Source organism: Pinus tabuliformis, chromosome 9, assembly GCF_031772625.1.
Source record: "Pinus tabuliformis cultivar Carrire ecotype Pingquan chromosome 9, CPIR1, whole genome shotgun sequence".
In the NCBI taxonomy this organism is placed as follows: Eukaryota; Viridiplantae; Streptophyta; class Pinopsida; order Pinales; family Pinaceae; genus Pinus; species Pinus tabuliformis.
In genome coordinates, this window is record NC_142307.1 from 621,103,619 (window position 1) to 621,122,998 (window position 19,380).

At 34.8% G+C, this 19,380-nt stretch overlaps 1 pseudogene; it reads left to right on the top strand.

Moving 5' to 3' along the window:
* Nucleotides 1–1,548: 1,548 nt before the first annotated feature.
* The window catches only part of LOC149150121 (putative mannose-1-phosphate guanyltransferase), a 48,326-nt pseudogene continuing 30,494 nt past the window's right edge, over nucleotides 1,549–19,380 (top strand).

The window sequence follows — 19,380 nt, forward strand, 5'->3', positions numbered from 1 at the left end:
GCAAATCATTCAATCTCTAGAATTCTATGATGTAAGTATGGTGATAGTCTATTTTTCATCCTTCTATCACAGATGAAACTATGAGGGTCATATGGAGTACAACTAAAACTTTTTTTTAATTTTAGATCATCTTCTAGAATTTGTTCTGTTGCTTTCCATGCTTCCCTAGTGTTGTAGACAAATGGGCCTAAGTGATCCTTGATTCTAAGTTGTGCTTTCTTCTTGGCCTTAGTAAAATGAATCAAATCTAAGTTTATTATCTGTCTATAATACTCCAATGCAAACAATCTCATTAGAACATATCTAAGTAGTTTGAATGGGGAAAGCTCACACCCATATACCCAGATTTCTATGTGATTTTGGTATAAATACCAATCACCCACTCTGTACTATTTGGAGAGCTGAAGGATTCTTTTGATGTCATCATTAATCCTGGGAGGGGAATTCCTTGTCAGCAAGGTGGTCACTAGGTGAACAAACTGATCAATGAACTCATTATAGGAATAAGGGCAAGCAAAAGATCTATGGAAGATGGAAGTCCAAAATATGACAGACCTTAGATTACTCTTAGTATCAAGTTTCTTGACAGAAAATGGGAATTTGTCTGATTGGTAGTAGAGGATGTGGTGATATATGAAGGTGGAGTACTTAAAAACCTTCTCATTCTCCAGTCTCATGAACTGGTCATGAATTTTCTCAGTAATAAAATAAGCATAATCATACTTGACAGCAAGAGGTTGTCCTGGGGTAAAGATAGACATCAAAACTAGGGTCAATTCATCTACATATTCTCTAGTGTTGAATCCCATGACTGCAAATATCATATGAACTATGATTTTGCCTGTGTCTGTGAAGAAAACTGACATATAAGGAGAGGGATATTTAGGTTGATAATTTTGTAATATGAAAGTCTGATAGAGGCGATTAAGTTCAGATTGGGATAATTTAGTTGATTTCTCAAGTAAATTTCCAATGGAAATGGGGGTGAGGGCCTGACTAGGATGAAATTGCAGCATCTCATTGATTGATTCAGAAGTTATTGTGAAGAGGACTGTTTGGTTGGGAAACATGACTGCTCTGCGGATGGGGTCATAATTTGCATGCCACTAATGGATTATGTCATGGAAAACATGCACAAAGGGGAGAAAATACATTGGGAGATTGGATTCCCATAGTCCCATGGCATCGTAGCCATTCAAATGGTTATCTCGACATTGGTAAAAGACTTTGAGATGGTCTTTATCAGTGATTAGGTCTTTTATTTGAAAATCCTAGCCTACTAGAGGTAGATAGTCTAAATCATGATGAGGGGAGGTAATGGGAGCAACGTTTAGGGCTATCGGGGTTTCCATTCTGGTTCTTGTGGATTCAGAAAGAAATCTAAGGTTTTCTTTGTAAAATTGGTGAAACCAAGGGCCTGGGGAACTTCAATTACAAAAGTAGTAACAGAATTATGGTAAATTTTAGCTTTTTTAATCAATTTGTAGTGGAAAAAAAATATTTGCAGGGTTTTGTTGATAGGAAATTGGTAAATACCTGCTTTTGGGGATGGACAATGAAATGCAGGTACTGGGTGTGACTGGATGGCTCTGGGCGACATTGTTTGCAAAGGTTGAAGCTGGTTGGTGGCTAGAAGTACAATCTGGTTGAATTCGTCATTTAAGTTTGCATGGATGTACAGGTTCATAGAATAAATGACGAAAATGATTTATTTTGTTTTCTATACAAATTCAAGAATTGGCGGGTTTCGGGATTTGGATGGGTGACGTCAGTGAGCAAATGACATGATCGTTTAGTGAGAGGCGGTAAGTGATTTATATCGCACCACTTATGGAGGGGAGGTGGTATTTGGGCTTTAGCGAGCGATCCCATAGAATGATTGATGCATGGCGGAGGTACTGTACACAAAACCAATTTATGATCGCGCGCTAATGTGCGGTCGCAAAGAGTCGTGTGATATGCATGACAGCTGTTGGATCTGGGAGGTGTGATCGAATGGCTATCGGGGATGCAAAGTGACTGGGGTTTAATGAAGGCATGTCCGATATAATTAAGGATTATTTAATCGTATCGGCGGTGATAGGATTGGTCGGGATGGCTATTAACTAACTGTGAGGGTTAATTAATCCCTTTTTAATGTGGCGGGGGATCGAGGTTCTTAACTAGTTACTGTTGAACTAATTAATCCCTATTTACAAATGTATTATGGTTATATTTAACTGAAAGGGGTGGAATATATAGAATTTTGGGGTTTTTACATAGTTAAATCATACGGGAATGGGTATACTTTCATAGGGGATTTATATATTAAAAAGTTAATAGTTAATATGATATAGTGAATGAAAAAGCACTAAGTTCAAAACATTTCATGTGTGTATATAACACTTAGGCTAAGTGGAAAATTAGGGTTTTAATGGAAAATATTTTTAATTTCCCTAAGTAAAATAGGATTTTACTTTAGGGAAAACTTTATAAAGGGAATGAATGATTTATGGAGGGGTGAGGTGATTAATGAATGAGCTTAAGTACTTAGGCATTATAAATTATTGGGTCGAGGGTTTGGTCCCTCCAGAAGTCAGAGAAATGCTCTGAGCCCCTCTAATCTGATAGATACCTTAGCACTTAGGGGAAATTAGTGAAAATTTAGGGGAAATGAGTAGGGAAGTTAATTATTTGACTTTGCTTTGCTTGAGATGCCTTCAATATAATACATGCCTTTGCCCTGTGATGAAAGTGAAAGATTCACACATTTATAATCATCATTCACCACATATCATTCTGTAACCATCATCTACTTACCCTACCTACTTTAACCTAGCATTTTTACTTCTTTATTTGGGTGCACTTAGACTGGAAAACCCTTATCGAAATTTCTTTTCTTTTACATGGTGATGCCTATCTAAGTCTACACTTATTACATCCAAGGGCTCATATTAAACTATTGAGCTCCTTTTTTCACTCTACCTATATACTTATCTGCCAAGATTACATTGTTTGGTCAGATATTTATTCTCTATTTCTACAACATGAAATTGAAATATGAACTAGTCAAGTTTAAACTGTTTGACTAATCATGAATTGTGGCATAGATGACAAGTTGCACACAATTTTTATTGTACAAAAGTAAAAGAGTAGTGGCATTTAGACTTGCACACTTTCCTGGTCTTTCTTTTTGTCGGGGTTCATTTTCTGTCATTTTTTTGACCATATTTTATTCTTTTTACCCTTTGATTTTCTTTTAGGGTATACCCTCTTAACATTTTTTAAATTTTTTGATTTTTTTCAAATATGGAAAACCTTTGCAACAAGTAAAGGTATGAACATATTACATAGCTCATCAAGTCAATCATGATATATGACACCTATTGGTATAGGGGCATAACAAGTTCTTTCTTTTAATTAGTTACTTTCAAAGGAAAGGGGTCTTCCTTATTGCAACAAAACTCCATCGAGGCCGTGGCTTGAGGCAACACACTTCATAATAAATATTTTTGTGAAGCCATTCATTGCCAAGATAGGAGTTGTACACATGGCCTCTTTAATTTCTTCAAATGATTTCATTGCTTCCTTAATCCAAGAAAAATATTCCTTGTTCAACAATTTTGTTAGAGGTGTTATTATTTGTTAGATCTCCAAAATTTCATTTATTCCACCCTCTTTTCTTTCACTTTGCTTTATAATTTACCATATTCCGCAGATCCATAACCATGCACTAAGACCATATTCATAATTACATATGGGTTTAGACACATTAGTTTCCAATACATTTATTTTGGTATTTTAAGTGAATTTATGGTTAAATACTAGAAAATTAACATGTAATCACTTATATATAAAAGTTGGATGAGTTTTGTGATGTGTATAGACATATTTAAAGATTCTAAGACACTCATATTTGGCCTCTAAGACACAAATTCGTATTTTCTCTTCAAACTCTTGAAGATAGTAGGAAGATTGGATGTCATTGGTCAAGCACATTTCATGGAAAAAGACCATGGAAGTTTTCATAAGTGTCTCCTATCAAAGCTATGAGATATTTGTGAGAGGATATGAGGAGATTCTAATTGTTATATGTAAAAACATGAGATATTTTTGGATCTAGGAGAGTTTTGAGGATCTACATTTATGAGTTAGTTATATTACTTTTTGTGTAAATAGGAGTGCATACTCCATTCATAGGGTGTCAAAATTTTGGGAGCTTTGCTCATGCTTCAATATAGAGTTTTGGATGTTAAGAATTGGCACTATTCTTATGATTGATGTAATGAATACCATTGTAGTTCACTTTGATATGGTTGGTGTTTGATCAATATTTTTCTCAACTTTCCACCTTGCGTGAACTTTAGAATGGCCATCTAATGACTATGAGATGCATTTTAATGTTTCATTTTTTTTAGATAGATTAGTTTTTTTATGATTCATTTTAAGTATTTCTTGATGGTGCTGGAAATCCGTCAACCAAGGGGGTCTCCCCGATGTGAATTTTCAATTAGACCTCACATCGTTTGGAATAGGAGCTCCATATGGAGTATCGGCCCAGTTTCCATATATTTTTATAGATTTTCCCTGGATTTAGTTGTCAACAAGAGAAAGGATTGCATACGTGCCTTAGAGAATCAAGTGAGTGTGTCTGGTGAATGCTCGGTTGTAGGTGTGTCAAAGTTCTTCTACTACGGAGGGAAAAAGAGGTGAGCCCCTAAGAGTGAGGTAATAGTACTACCCTATTAAAGAAACACGAAAAATAAATATCTGTCTAGCATCCAGTGGAATAGTCCACAAAGATGTGATAGTCATATAACCAATACAAGCAGAAAGATATTTCTAGCACCCGTAAATATGTGACAGTCATCGCAATCAATACAACACATTCTCAATACAATGAGAACTAAAATAACCAAAATAGTTCAAATACTTTAGTACAGGTGAAAAAAAACATAAATCATAAACATTCACATACTAGCCTTATAAACATTCATAATTCATGCATGAATAACATGTTGGCCATCGGTCTTCATATATTAAGTAAAACTTCCATGACACATGTATACAACGAACACCACTAGCTCCAATAGTGGAGCGTTGGAGCCATGACTTTCTCCCAAAAAGTACTAACTCTATCACTCTAATGCCTTATGGGAGAATCCAAGGTGAAGAATCCATTTGACCATATAATGAGGGTGTATATATAACTAATGGGGTGATGCTTCACCTCCCTTATGACTCTTTGAATACCCTCATGATTGTTTGACTTACTATGACTTTTCAACTTTACATGATTCTTCATATTCTGAATGTGTCCTTTGGACTTCCACTTTACAATAAATTTTGAATAGATAATTACATGATCCACAACAATGATGTGGCATATGAAGACTCATGACACGATATGAAATGACACTGCTGACAAACCATTTTCTTGTAACTAGTGACAAACTGTACAAGCATCGTAATCATCGAATGAATTTAAAATGAATTCCAGTAAAACGAACACGAGATTAGTCAGGACATAGAGAACATAGAAGAATTTGATTCGTGTAATAACTTTTGCATTCATTATCACTCAAGATGATTTCAGGTTCGATGAAGGGAAAGACTTGCAATATAACATTTGTAAGAGAAACGAAGAGCTAACTATTAAGAAATGAATCTGATAGGCATGATTCCTTCAACCAAAGATAGTCTTTAAAATGATCAACTTCGCAATTCCATGACTCTATGAAATAAACATTTCCAACCTCGAGTTAAGTACAAGAGCCTTGCATGGAGATGTATAATGTGAAATAAAATCTCGAATCTGATCAGAAACTAAATTTTGAAAGTTCAAAAGATTACATATGAAATATCAAACATCTTTCAAAAAATAAATTTCCATCGAGTGAAACAATGTAAAGAGAAGGATTGTGCGAGAGAAACCATATCTGACTTAGTTATGGAGGCTTACCAGAGTTGCAATATCCTAACATAACCATCAATGAAATTTGAAGTGCCTCGACATCCTAACAAGTCCCAAAACTTTCAAGGATTGTACAATCACATCCTAGAGATTGAATAATATAATGCATGGTTTGAGGACAGTTTCTTTCTCTGATCTAAATGGGACCACTACTAACTGGATGGAAGCCATATATGTTACTCATTTAACTGGATTCTGCAACTTCAAGAACGATATTACTCAAATTGAAATATTCTTTTGATCGTAAATCAGGAGATGTCTAAATAGGAGAAATTTCATGAGAAAGCTAATTTGAAGATTTGTCTTTATTTAAAACAAGAGATGATGAGGGATGGAAAGAATAATTAATGATTTGATTATTTTCTTTCATTTCATGGATAACCTCACTACCTTGTGTCAATTGGGAAGTTAACTCATCAACTGGAGAACTTGAAAAGCATGGAGCATCTTCATCACATGTAGATACATCGTATACAGTAGAGCACAAAGGATAGTGAGATGAAGAGAAAGTCTTGATAAGAACATCTTCTTTGACTAAATCAAATTCTAGATGTAAATTAAATCTTCATGAGAAACTGAAATATGAACTAGTGCACTTGGGCATTCGTCATCGCTTACATCAACAGAATTATCACCATTAGAATGGTTTTTTCCCAAGGCTATGGATTGATTGGAATAATTGATTACATTTGATTCACTAACAAGAATAACAAGTTGAAAATAATCCAAGAATGGAATTGCATCATCTTGACATGGGGGAATTTTAAAAAGAGAAGAGAGATCAAAAGTCTCTTCACTTTCCTCCTCCTCTATCAGTGTAATGTGATGGCCTTGTATCTGATCGCAATTTGAGCTAGCAACTCAAAAATTGGTAGATAATAAAGAGTTAGTTGGTGGAGAAGATTGGTCAAGTAGATAATGATACGCATAGTCATCACAAGTAGATGATAGATAATTACATATGTCCCTTGAATAAGTAACACTTTCAATGGAACCAAATTCAAGATTGATGTTAAGAGTGTCAATGTCATCTTGAGTAATGTGAGAAATAGCCTTCACCCTAGGCTCCATGAACCACTCCAGGGTTTCTTTCATTAGATATGAATCATGAGAAGCAGAAGGAGGATAAAGAGATGGTTTAGGAATTTGATTTGTGGATTTCCCAACTTTATTATCATCACAAGGAGGCACCCACCTAAGAACTAGAAAAGTAGGAGGACAAGGAACAAAAGGAGTAGTAGGTTCCTCCTCTAAAATTGGAGGCTATTCATAATTTACAAAAGTCATGGAAGTAGAAAAATCAGGGGGTTTAGATTCACTGTGAAAAGAGATGTGAACCAAATGCTTAAACTTTTGTTTAAAGAAATCCTAAGTTGTGTCTTCTCCCATAAATTTGTAACAAAGGTGAAGGAATCTATCAAAAAAATCCTAAACCGATTCATTAGGCTTCATTCTTAGTTGATTAATTCTTTTAAGAACATCTCGGTAATCATACCTATCAAATGCTCTATGAAGCTCCTTCACAAGTTGGTCGAATGAAGGGATAGAAGCAGCGGGTATTTTATGACACCATTGATTAACGTGACCTTCAAATGTGAGGGTGAGCAATCTAGCCATGACATCCACAGAATGTATTCCATTAGAAAGGAAAAAACAAACAAATTGAAACAGATGTTCACAAAGAGTTAATTCACCCTAACCATCAAACTTAAATTGGGACAGGTTATGAATAACTTCCGCAGGGATGGTAATATTAAGCTCTTTAGAAAAACATCTCAGGATTATGATTTGGGGAAGGGCCATTTTGAATAAGAGATTCAAAATAGACTCAACGGGCACAACTTGTCGTTTGGCCCTCCTAATAGCGCCATTTTGTTGACAGTGTTGGAAATCTATCAACCAAGGTGTTCTCCCCAATGTGAAGTCCCAATTATACCTCATACTATTTGGAATAGGAGCCCCATCCAGAGTATCGGCCCAGTTTCCATATATTCTTATATATTTTCCTTAGCTTTAGCTTTCAGTAAAAGAAATGATCATGTATGTTCCTTCGAGAAGTAAGTGTGTGTTCATTTTTAGGTATGTCAAGGTTCTTTTACTTCTTCGAGAAGTAAGTATGTTCCTTCGAGAAATGTGCCTGGTGTGTGTTCATTTTTAGGTGTGTCAAGGTTCTTTTACTGTGGAGGGAAAAAGAGGTGAGCCCCTAAGAGTGAGGTAATAGTACCACCCTAGTAGAGACATGCAAAAATAAGAAAGATTTGTCTAACATACAGTGGAACAGTCCACAAATATTTCACAGTCATGTAACCAATACAAGTAGAAATATTTGTCTAGCATTCAGCGGAATAGTCCGTAAAGATGCGATGATCATCACAACCAGTATAACAGATCCTTAATATGATGAGCACAAAATAAACAAAATAGTTAAACTACTTTAGTAGAGGTGAAAAACAAACATGAATCATAAACATTCACAGAATAGTCATATAAATATTCATAATTCATGCATGAAGAATGTGTTGGCCATCAGGATTCATATATTAAGTAAAAGTTCCAGGACACATGTATACAATTAACACCACTGGCTCCAATAGTGGAGCATTGGAGCCATGACTTGTTCCCCAAAATTACTAACTTTGTCTCTATGATGCCTTATTGGAGAAGCCAATGTGAAAAATCCCTTTGCTCATACAGTGAGGGTGTATATATAACCAATGGCATGATGTTTCACCTCCCTTGTGACTCTTTGACTACCCTTATGATTGTTTGACTTCCTATGAATTTTTAACTTTACATGACTCTTCATATTCTGAGTGTGTCCTTTGTAATTCCACTTTACAATACATTTTGAATAGGTAATTACATGTTCCAAAATAATGATGTGGCATATGACGGCTCATGACATGATATGACATGACTCTGTTGACATGGAATACATGATCACATGTAAATGTCAAGTCATTATTGTTATTCCTTGCTATGCATCTTCTCGGGAATAATTCTCTATCCACCTCCATTTGGCTTAGAGGTAAGGAGTATTTAATGATATCAAGTCTTGAGTTGTGATTGCAAATTGGTGTCCCTTTTCTTTCTCTTGATTGATAATATTGCATAGTCAGCTACAAATATGTCTTTCATCATGTTTCCCTCCTTCATATCCTTATTCATCATCCTGTCATGGACTGATAGAGTACCTACATCTGAAATTCACTCATGATAAGACAAAATTAGTCTGATAAATCCCTATTCTAAGATGATGCATGTTGATCCACTTACTGAGCCAGAACTGGGTTGCAGATTGAGGGAGAGGCTCAGTGACTACGCTTGACCATTGACTAGGATTGAGCATTGAAACTGCATAGTGCACAGTCCTAGGAGGCAAGAACTATGCATTGTGTAGTGTCAAGAGGCAGGGCTGCAGCTAGAGGGCTGAGATTTCACAATGCATAGTTTAGGAGGGTTGTATGAGGTTAAGTTTCTTGGTTAGAGAGCTTTCAGAATTTGATTAAGTGTGGGATCGATGAAGCTGATGTGAACAATGATAAAAATAAACTATGATCACACACTTAGAACACTTGATGACACAACAAAATAGATCATCCAGGACATATGAACAAAATACTTCCCTCAGTGTGACAACTTTGCGATGACTCATGACAAGTGTGACACTAAAGATACACTTTGCGACAACCATGACGACACTTGTGTGAAAGTGGCTAAAACTTTTTGGAATGAGTGTGACGAATGTTTACATAGTAATATAATCGCATTTTCACAAATATAACCCCTTGAAACCACCACAAAATGATTAGATACATCGTGCGACACTTATCATGTGAAAAGACGACATTTTTCTTTTCTCGCAAAAAGGGACCATAACACTTAGAGAAAACACATGAAATGGATTTCAACGTTTGTGTCGACAATGTACAAAACCAAGGTAGGCTCCAAACTTTGATGCACGACAAAATTTTGGACGGTGTTGTAGCAGTGACAACAATATTTTAATTAGATGCATTGTTTACATTCTTTTATGCTCATTCCATTTGTGTTCTTTTGCAGGTCAAGCATTATTGCTTTCATGTCATAGACTCATTTCTTTTCAATTTGTTTAATTTTAGATTCATAGATATTCATTAATGATTTTAATTTGAGTATGCGCACCTTAGTAATTTCAATTGATCTCTCACTTCTTTCAAAATAGGATGTCTTTAAATTTCATAGATTAAGAATTCAATGCTTTCTTAGTATATAGGATTTTTTTCTTTATACATTAAATTTACTTTCAATTCTTTATTTTCCAGTCATTAGAATAGATTTACTTTCCTGTTGATAAGATATATTTACTTTCATTTCATTAGAATAGATTTATTTTCATGTCAATAGAATAAGTTTACTTTCATGCCAATTGTCATTTCAATTACATTGATTAAAATATTTCTTTCCAAGTTCCGAATTTGAGACTTTTGAAAAAGAAAGTGTGTGCATATTCATCTTATACATTTCTCATGAATAGGTTTTACTTCTGTCTTGCAATTTCTTTCAATAGAGTAGAGTTTACGTTTTGAAATTGAAATTTGATTCCTAACATATATTGTGCAAGTGTACTTCGCAAGTTCACGAACACCTGGTTTGACAATTTAATGACAAGTAATTTAACTAGAAATTAAATTATCCAAAATTTTGGCGTTGTTGTCGGAGAAGTATACTGTATAATTTTCCTGTAGATTCACAAACTCATGCAATTTACTAAAGCACGGGACAAGAATCTACTTCTACTTTCAACCCGCAGAAGCCAATAGATCGATGAAAACAATAATAGAAAGAGGAAGACAAATCAATGGCACATAACACAATAAGTTTTCCCGAGGAAGCCACAGCTCAAAACCCCTACAATCTATATTGCAATAATCATAAATCCAAGATGATAATACAATGCTTTTTCTCACAAGAACAATCCCAGTACTCAGTATGATCAATCTCCCAGCTCAGAAGTAAGCTCAAACCAAACCTTAGCCTCTTTTGCTACTCTCCAAGCCCTATTTCCTTTCACAATTCCTATGGCTGAATAGCCCATATTAATGGGAATCCAGTGCTTCCAAAACTGCATAATCCAAACTAGGTCCAGTTCCTAATTGCATGCATGATCTATACAACTCAGTAAATCATACAACTGATAGTAATTGTCCCTGCACTCTAGTCTCAACTTGGTCTTTCTCTGAACTTACATGCATGAGTTTCTCATGAGAAAATCTTCAATTAACTGGAGTATTACTAGTGGATGCATTAGTGCACCAATTGACTGTTTGTCCTCTATTAATCCCACAAATAATTTGGAACTAATTTAATTGAACTTAGCTCAGTAAATTGAGTTGTCTAATTACAACTCTCAATTAAACTCATATTGGACCCCTAAAACTTAGGGAGAAGATATACATGACTACAAAAAGACTTCCAACTCGAAATTCCTAAGATAATTAAGTTAATTAAACTTAATTATCTATTTACAAGTTGCTATGAGAATAGAATTAGATTTGAATTCACAATTTAATTCAAGGACAAATTAAATTGGAATTTTTGGATTCTATTTTTAACATTTCTTGTTGCTATTTTCAACACTCCCTCTCAACAAGAAAGGAATTCAACTCGATCTCAATCCTGAATCTTTGGAATGTTTTGCATGTAACACTTCTCTCTAGTGTTGTTGCTACAACAACTCCAGGAACAAAACCAAAAAATATCCAACTTGAATCAATATGATGCCTCTATCATCAAAGTCTCTGATTGTTATTGCCTTCGTCAACTAAAACATCTGCACTTTTGTTGACTCTACCTTCCTGCACTGTTGTCAACCCTTCTCTATGCTCTTCAGTATCTGACTTATCTAGCCTTTGTCACTCTGATATCTTACTATATCAATCCCACTGATTCGTCCCACTGCTATGTACTTTGGGCTCCTGTAACAAGGTACGATCCATGAGATAAAACCTCTCAATGGTTCCTGCCAATTTCAGCCTTCTTGGGGCTATCACTTCACATTGCCCCACCTCACACCTGGAGGTATGGTTGCATGTTATCCCTCTACCCACCTGGCTCGAAATTTCCCCCCACCCAAGGTCTCTGCATGAGTGGATGCCTCCACTCGGTCTCTTCTCAGCTTATCTAATTGTAGCTTCTCCACAATTGTCTGAGACTACTTCTAAGACTACTTATTCTATTCTTGAGGGGATCACTCCACTCAGTCTCTTCTTAGATTCTCCAATTGTGGCTGCTCCACAATTGTCTGAGACTACTTATGATACCACTTCTTCTAGGGCTGCATGTTAGAGGTAATTTACTCTCCCTCTCAACAAATTCTCTAGCCTTTTCCTTTCTCCTCAAGGCTTTGCATGCATCTTGAACCTCAAGAGCATATAGGTTCTTGACCCGTGAATAGATCTATTTCACCTGTCCTGTAGCAATGTGTCTAAGGAAAACCTTTCCCTTACTAAAAACCACATCATAGCCACAGTCTTCCAATACCGCGACTGAAACAATATTCTTCTTTAGTATTGGAACATACATTGCATATGTGATCCTGAGAGGGGAGCGAGACTCCCTATGAAATGTAACCATACTGATCCTAGTAGCTCTGTACCTCTCATCATCTCCAAACTCTATGCTCTACTTTAGGTCTTTCTTCTCAAAATCACTAAAGAGATCTTTATTCCTCGGCATATGGAATGAGGCACCACTTTTAAGATACCACACACCTCCCATGACAGTGCTAGTCATGCATGTAATGAAAGTGAAATCAAGTTCGAATTGTGAAGTTAGAGCTTCACCTATTTCCGCTATTGTCGTCTCCTTCTTTCTTGCTTTCTTATGTGGTCAATTCTTGGCATAGTGCATGTGCTCATAACAGTGAAAACACTTGACTTTTGTCAAGTCCATCTTCTTTCCACCCTCCTCACCTTGGGACTTCTTTCCCTTGGCCTTCTTTGCCTTATTCGCTAAGGAAAAATCCTCTTCCACTTCCTTGGAAGAGGTCCCATCTCTGGTGTTCCTCCTGATATCCTCCTACATCAAATCCGACCGCAGTCGTTCCCAATCTGGTAGCTTCTTCCGACCATTGACAAAGTCTTGATAACTATGCCAACTCTTTGGAACTCCTAGAAGAGATAGGATCGCCATATCATCCTCGGCAACAGTGATTCAACACTTCCAAGCTCATCTTGACAATGAGTGAACTTGGTCAAGTAATTTGGAATTGGGTCGCCCACCTCCATCATGATTTTTTGAAGTTTATCTTTCAGTGCCAACTTCCTATGGTCATTTTTGTTCTGGAAATGGTCCTTCAATACTTTCCACATAGCATGCAAAGTTTCCATCCCATGGAGACTCGAGACAATGTGGTCTCTAACTCCCTCAAGGATTATCCGCCTCGTCCTTGCCACACACTTCTTCCATTCGGCCAGATTCTGAGCATCTGATGCTGATGGCTTAGGAATGTCCTGATCAATGAATTCCTTCAAGCCATTATCCTCCAACATGGCCTCCATCCTGTCCTTCTAGGATATATAATTCGAGCTTCCATCCAAGGCATACTCGAGCCGCAAACTATAGAACACCATCTGTCGATCCTGAAGTATGTATTGCAAATTCGAATTTCACCTGTAACCCAAAACTCAAAACTTCGAAATCTCCTCTAGTATATTGTTCTCAGTGCCGATAACATGTAGAATTTTCCTGTTGATTAACAATCTCATGCAATTTACTAAAGCACAGGACAAGAATCTACTTCTACTTTCAACTAGCGGAATCCAATAGATCGTTGAAAACAATAATAGCAAGAGGAAGACAAATCAATGGCACATAACACAATAATTTTTGCTGAATTGAGGCTTCTGTGATCCATATCAGGTTTACGAGAGATTTTTCGGCGTAAATCACAAGATCTATCATTTGTCGACGCATTTCAAACCAACTAGTGTGATTCATCGTCAGGACAAGTTGAAGGACTAGATCTAGCTTTGCATGTTAAATAGCTTGAGCAGAGCCTCCAACGGCTAACTAGGCCAACGGCTAAATTGGGCTAGGGACCTTACCTCTAAAATAAATATATAAATAATTTAATTTAATTGGTTATTAACTATTTAATAAATACATAGAAAATATAAATATTAGAATAAAATGTATAATTAACTATTTATAGAGTTATTAACTATACATAGAAAATATAAATAATGTAAAAAAACGTATGATTAACTATTTATAGAGTTTAAAATTGGTTGTTAAGTTAAATAATAATAATAATAATACAAATAAAAAAAAATTAATAATAATAATAATATAAAAATAAAAATAAAAATATATATACACCTTAGAATAAAATAATATTAAGTTAAAAAATTAAATAAATACAATAAAAATGAATAAAAAATAAATAAACATAAAAATATATATATATATATACATTGGAATAAAATAATATTAAGTTAAAAAAAATAATAAATAAATAAACTAACTAGAATAATATTAAGTTTAAATAAATAAATAAATACAGAAACTAATCAAATAAAATAATTGTAAATATTAACTTATTATAAAATAAAAAGAGGAGACAAGAAACGAGGGGAGGGGAGGAGGAGGGGTGGAAAGGAAGAAAGCGACTAGGAAGAGAGAGCTGGGACCCAACATCTATTGATCTTCTAGCCATCCTCTCTATTGAGATTGCTCAGCCTCTTTTCAATCTCCAGAGCTTCCCTAAATTTCTGATGATGGAACTGTGAAACTCTAGCAATGACGCTAGCCTCCTCAATACAAACATGATGATTGGTTTTTTCCACATGCTCAGCTAAAGCCGAAGACTTTGATCTCCTATGCTTAAGGTCAGTTGCGTGCTCACTAATCCTTTGGTTGATGGAGCGACCCGTCTCACCAATATAGGGGGTCCCATAGGAACAAGGGATAATATATACCCCTTTCATATTAACTAATCAGATAAAATAATTGTAAATATTAACTTATTATAAAATAAAAAGAAGAGACAAGAAATGAGGGGAGGGGAGGAGGAGGGGTGGAAAGGAAGAAAGTGACTAGGAAGAGAGAGCTGGAACCCAACATCTACTGATCTTCCAGCCATCCTCTTTATTGAGATTGCTCGGCCTCTTTTCAATCTCCAGAGCTTCTCTAAATTTCCGATGATGGAACCGTGAAACTCTAGCAATGATGCTAGCCTCCTCAATACAAACATGATGATTGGTTTTTCCACATGCTCAGCTAAAGCCGAAGACTTTGATCTCCTATGCTTAAGGTCAACTGCATGTTCACTAATCCTTTGATTGATGGAGCGACCCGTCTCACTATTATAGGGGGTCCCATAGGAACAAGGGATAATATATACCCCTTTCATATCCTTGGGGTCGATAGGATCCTTTTCTGATCTGAGGGACATACGAATGGTGTTAAGGGGTCTAAAGGTTACAGGGACACTATGCATCTTGAGAATCCTTGCAATCTTATCAGTGGTTCCCTACTAAAAGGGAACCGAAGGAGCGCATTCCAGGTGTCCATCTTCCGTTTGTTCAGGGGACCACTAATAAGATTGCAAGGATTCTCAAGATGCATAGTGTCCCTGTAACCTTTAGACCCCTTAACACCATTCGTATGTCCCTCAGATCAGCAAAGTATCCAATCGACCCCAAGGATATGAAAGGGGTATATATTATCCCTTGTTCCTGTGGGACCCCCTATATTAGTGAGACGGGTCGCTCCATTAATCAAAGGATTAGTGAACACGTAGTTGACCTTAAGCATAGGAGATCAAAGTCTTCGGCTTTAGCTGAGCATGTGGAAAAACCAATCATCATGTTTGTATTGAGGAGGCTAGCATCATTGCTAGAGTTTCACGGTTCCATCATCGGAAATTTAGGGAAGCTCTGGAGATTGAAAAGAGGCCGAGCAATCTCAATAAAGAGGATGGCTGGAAGATCAGTAGATGTTGGGTTCCAGCTCTCTCTTCCTAGTCACTTTCTTCCTTTCCACCCCTCCTCCTCCCCTCCCCTCATTTCTTGTCTCTTCTTTTTATTTTATAATAAGTTAATATTTACAATTATTTTATCTGATTAGTTTATGTATTTATTTATTTTTTATTTTTTTAACTTAATATTATTTTATTCTAAGGTATATATATATTTTTATTTTTATTTTTATTATATTATTATTATTATTTTAACTTAACAACCAATTTTAAACTTTATAAATAGTTAATCATATATTTTATTACATTATTTATATTTTCTATGTATAGTTAATAACTCTATAAATAGTTAATTATACGTTTTATTCTAATACTTATATTTTCTATGTATTTATTAAATAGTTAATAACCAATTAAATTAAATTATTTATATATTTATTTAGAGGTAAGGTTATTATAACTAACTTCCAATTAAATTAAATTATTTATATATTTATTTTAGAGGTAAGGTCCCTAGTCCTATTTAGCCATTGGCCTAGTTAGCCATTGGAGGCTCTGCTCAAGCTATTTAACATGCAAAGCTGGATCTGGTTCTTCAACTTGTCCTGATGATGAATCACACTAGTTGGTTCGAAACGCGTCGACAAATGATAGATATTGTGATTTACGCCGAAAAATCTCTCGTAAACAATAAGATTTCCCGGGGAAAACCATAGCACAAAACCCCTACTATCTATATTGCATTAATCATAAATCCAAGATGATAATACAATGCTTGTTCTCACAAGGACAATCCCAGCACAAAGTATGATCAATCTCCTAGCTCACAAGCAAGCTCAAGCCAAACCTTATCTTCTTTTGCTGCTCTCCAAGCCCCTATTTCCTTGCGCAATTCCTATAGCTGAATATCCCATATTAATGGGAATCCAGTGCTTCCAAAACTACATGATCCAAACTGGGTCCAGTTCTTGATTGCATGCATGATCTATACAACTCAGTAAATCATACAACTCATTGTGCATTGTCCCTGCACTCTAGTCTCAACTGGGTCTTTCTCTGAATTGACATGCATGAGTTTCTCATGAGGAAATCTTTAGTTAACTAGAGTAGCACTATTGGATGCATTAGTGCACCAACTGATTGTTAGTCCTCTATTAGTTCCACAAATAGTTTGGAACTAATTTAACTAAACTTAACTCAATAAATTGAGTTACCTTATTACAACTCACAATTAAACTCATACTGGAACCCTAAAACTTAGGGAGAACATATACATGACTACAAAAATACTTCCAACTCGAAATTCCTAAGATAATTAAGTTAATTAAACTTAATTAACTATTTACAAGTTGCTCTGAGAATAGAATTCGATTTTAATTCACAATTTAATTCAAGGACAAATTAAATTGGAATTTTTGGATTCTATTTTTAACATTTCTTGTTGCTATTTTCAACTTATACATAGGGGTTAACTTTCAATCTATAATTTCTTTTTAGCTTCAATCTCATTTTTTTAGTTGCATTCATTTTTAGATGCATAAATTTTAATCAATTTTTGTACTATAATAGTTTTGATCTAATCAATTTATGGACAAGAGATTTAGAATGATTTTCAAGCATTTGGAGGAGATCCAAGATAATGAGGACTACATTGAAGATTAGTTTCAAAAAGTGACTACGCGACAACATTCTTCATTCTTCAATAAATCCTGGTACCAAATTCAAATGTACAATTGATCTCTCATATCCTAATGAGAATTGAGGTATATTTTTCAAATTTGGATGTGAGCATACTAGATATTTGGATCTATAAATGGTTGCATTGGAAATACTCCTACACTTGATAAAATAAAATAAATTCAAAATATAGTAGGATAGAATAGGGAAATAAAACCAAGCTTGGTGATGATTTTGACTTCTTATTTACAAGTTTTTTGGTGGTCAGTAAGATCCACCTCGTTCAGTAACCGTTGGTGGGAAATTCTATAATAAAAGAGAAGTTTCAAAAGAAGGAGCACAAGAAGAGTTTTGAGCACTAAAATCATTTTTTACTATTTTTCTTTCCAAATTTCAGATTTCAAATGAATAAATTTTTTATAAAACTCTTGAGTATGTTCTCTTCTTGCGCCTTGTTGTGACCTATAAGATCAAAGAGGAAATTTGGATCAATTAGCTTTGGAAATTCATAATAAAAATCCATAGATCTAAAAAAATGACTGGAGATCTAAATTTATTATTGATTAGAAAAAAATAGTGCTTAAATTTTGATCTCTAGCTTATTTTTGTCTCAAAGTTTTCTCAAATAATACCTATTTAAATTTTCTTCATAAATTCTAAAGTAGGTTCTTTTAAATTAAAAATTAAAAAAAATGCATAAAAACAAAACAAAACAAAAAAACAAAATCATTTAAAAAAATTAATAAAAATTAAAATACAAAACAAAACATAAAAATTTAACAATAAAACAAAACACAAATTAAAAATAAAACAATAAAAAAAATTAATAAAGCCAAACCAACTTAACTTACCACAAAACATCAAAAAGATCTTGACGAGCACTATGCGATGGGGTAGTTTTCATTAACATTTGAGACAATAAAATAATGGTCATTTTTTTATGGATTCTGCAGTAATTGGACATGTAAAGCATCATCAAATCATTAAAAACATGTTTCTAATATGAATTTTCTTTAACCTGGTTTTTGAATCACTGAAATTGGTCATCAAACAAAGAAAATATCAACAAAATATTGACAGGTTGTCCAAGGTACCACTTCCTGGCAGGAAAAAAGTGCATTTTGTTTTTATTTATCTTCCTTGAATTTGTTTTATTAGCACTATTTATAAATTTGTTGCATATATATCATATTAATGGAGACTGATTGCCTCTCTCCTTCGATAATCTTACGTTTTATTACAAATTAGTTCTAAGCTTTTGTACGTTATAGGATGATGAAACAAGTTTTTGAGACATGTTTTCGGAGATATTCACATCAAAAACTTGATATAGATCACAGAAGTCTTAATTCAATAATGATCAAACAAGATTAATCTATGCAAAAGTGGTTCTCAAAGACCAATTTATTTTTCAATAAGAACACAAAAAGGTCAAGTCCATGTCAAATCAAATTCATAATGTCATTTCTACTCATTCATTTCCCTCTTTTCTAAGCTTACAATCCATCCATGAATTCCCATCTTCCTACTACTAGAGCATGAATTTCCCTTTTCAAGTTTCACACTTTCCTGCCTCGATTATATTTCATCCCTAACCCATCAATAAAGTCATTCAGATCACTTACAATGTTGAGTTACCTCATTTTCCTTTTCCTTTTGCAAAATAAACCTACTTCATAATGCAAATCTTTGATCTATGGTCCTTTACATCATTACTTTATGTTCGCGTTAGATGCTGGGAGATTCATTAAGGCCCTCCTTCTAACAATTCGTGACCCATCGACTTCAG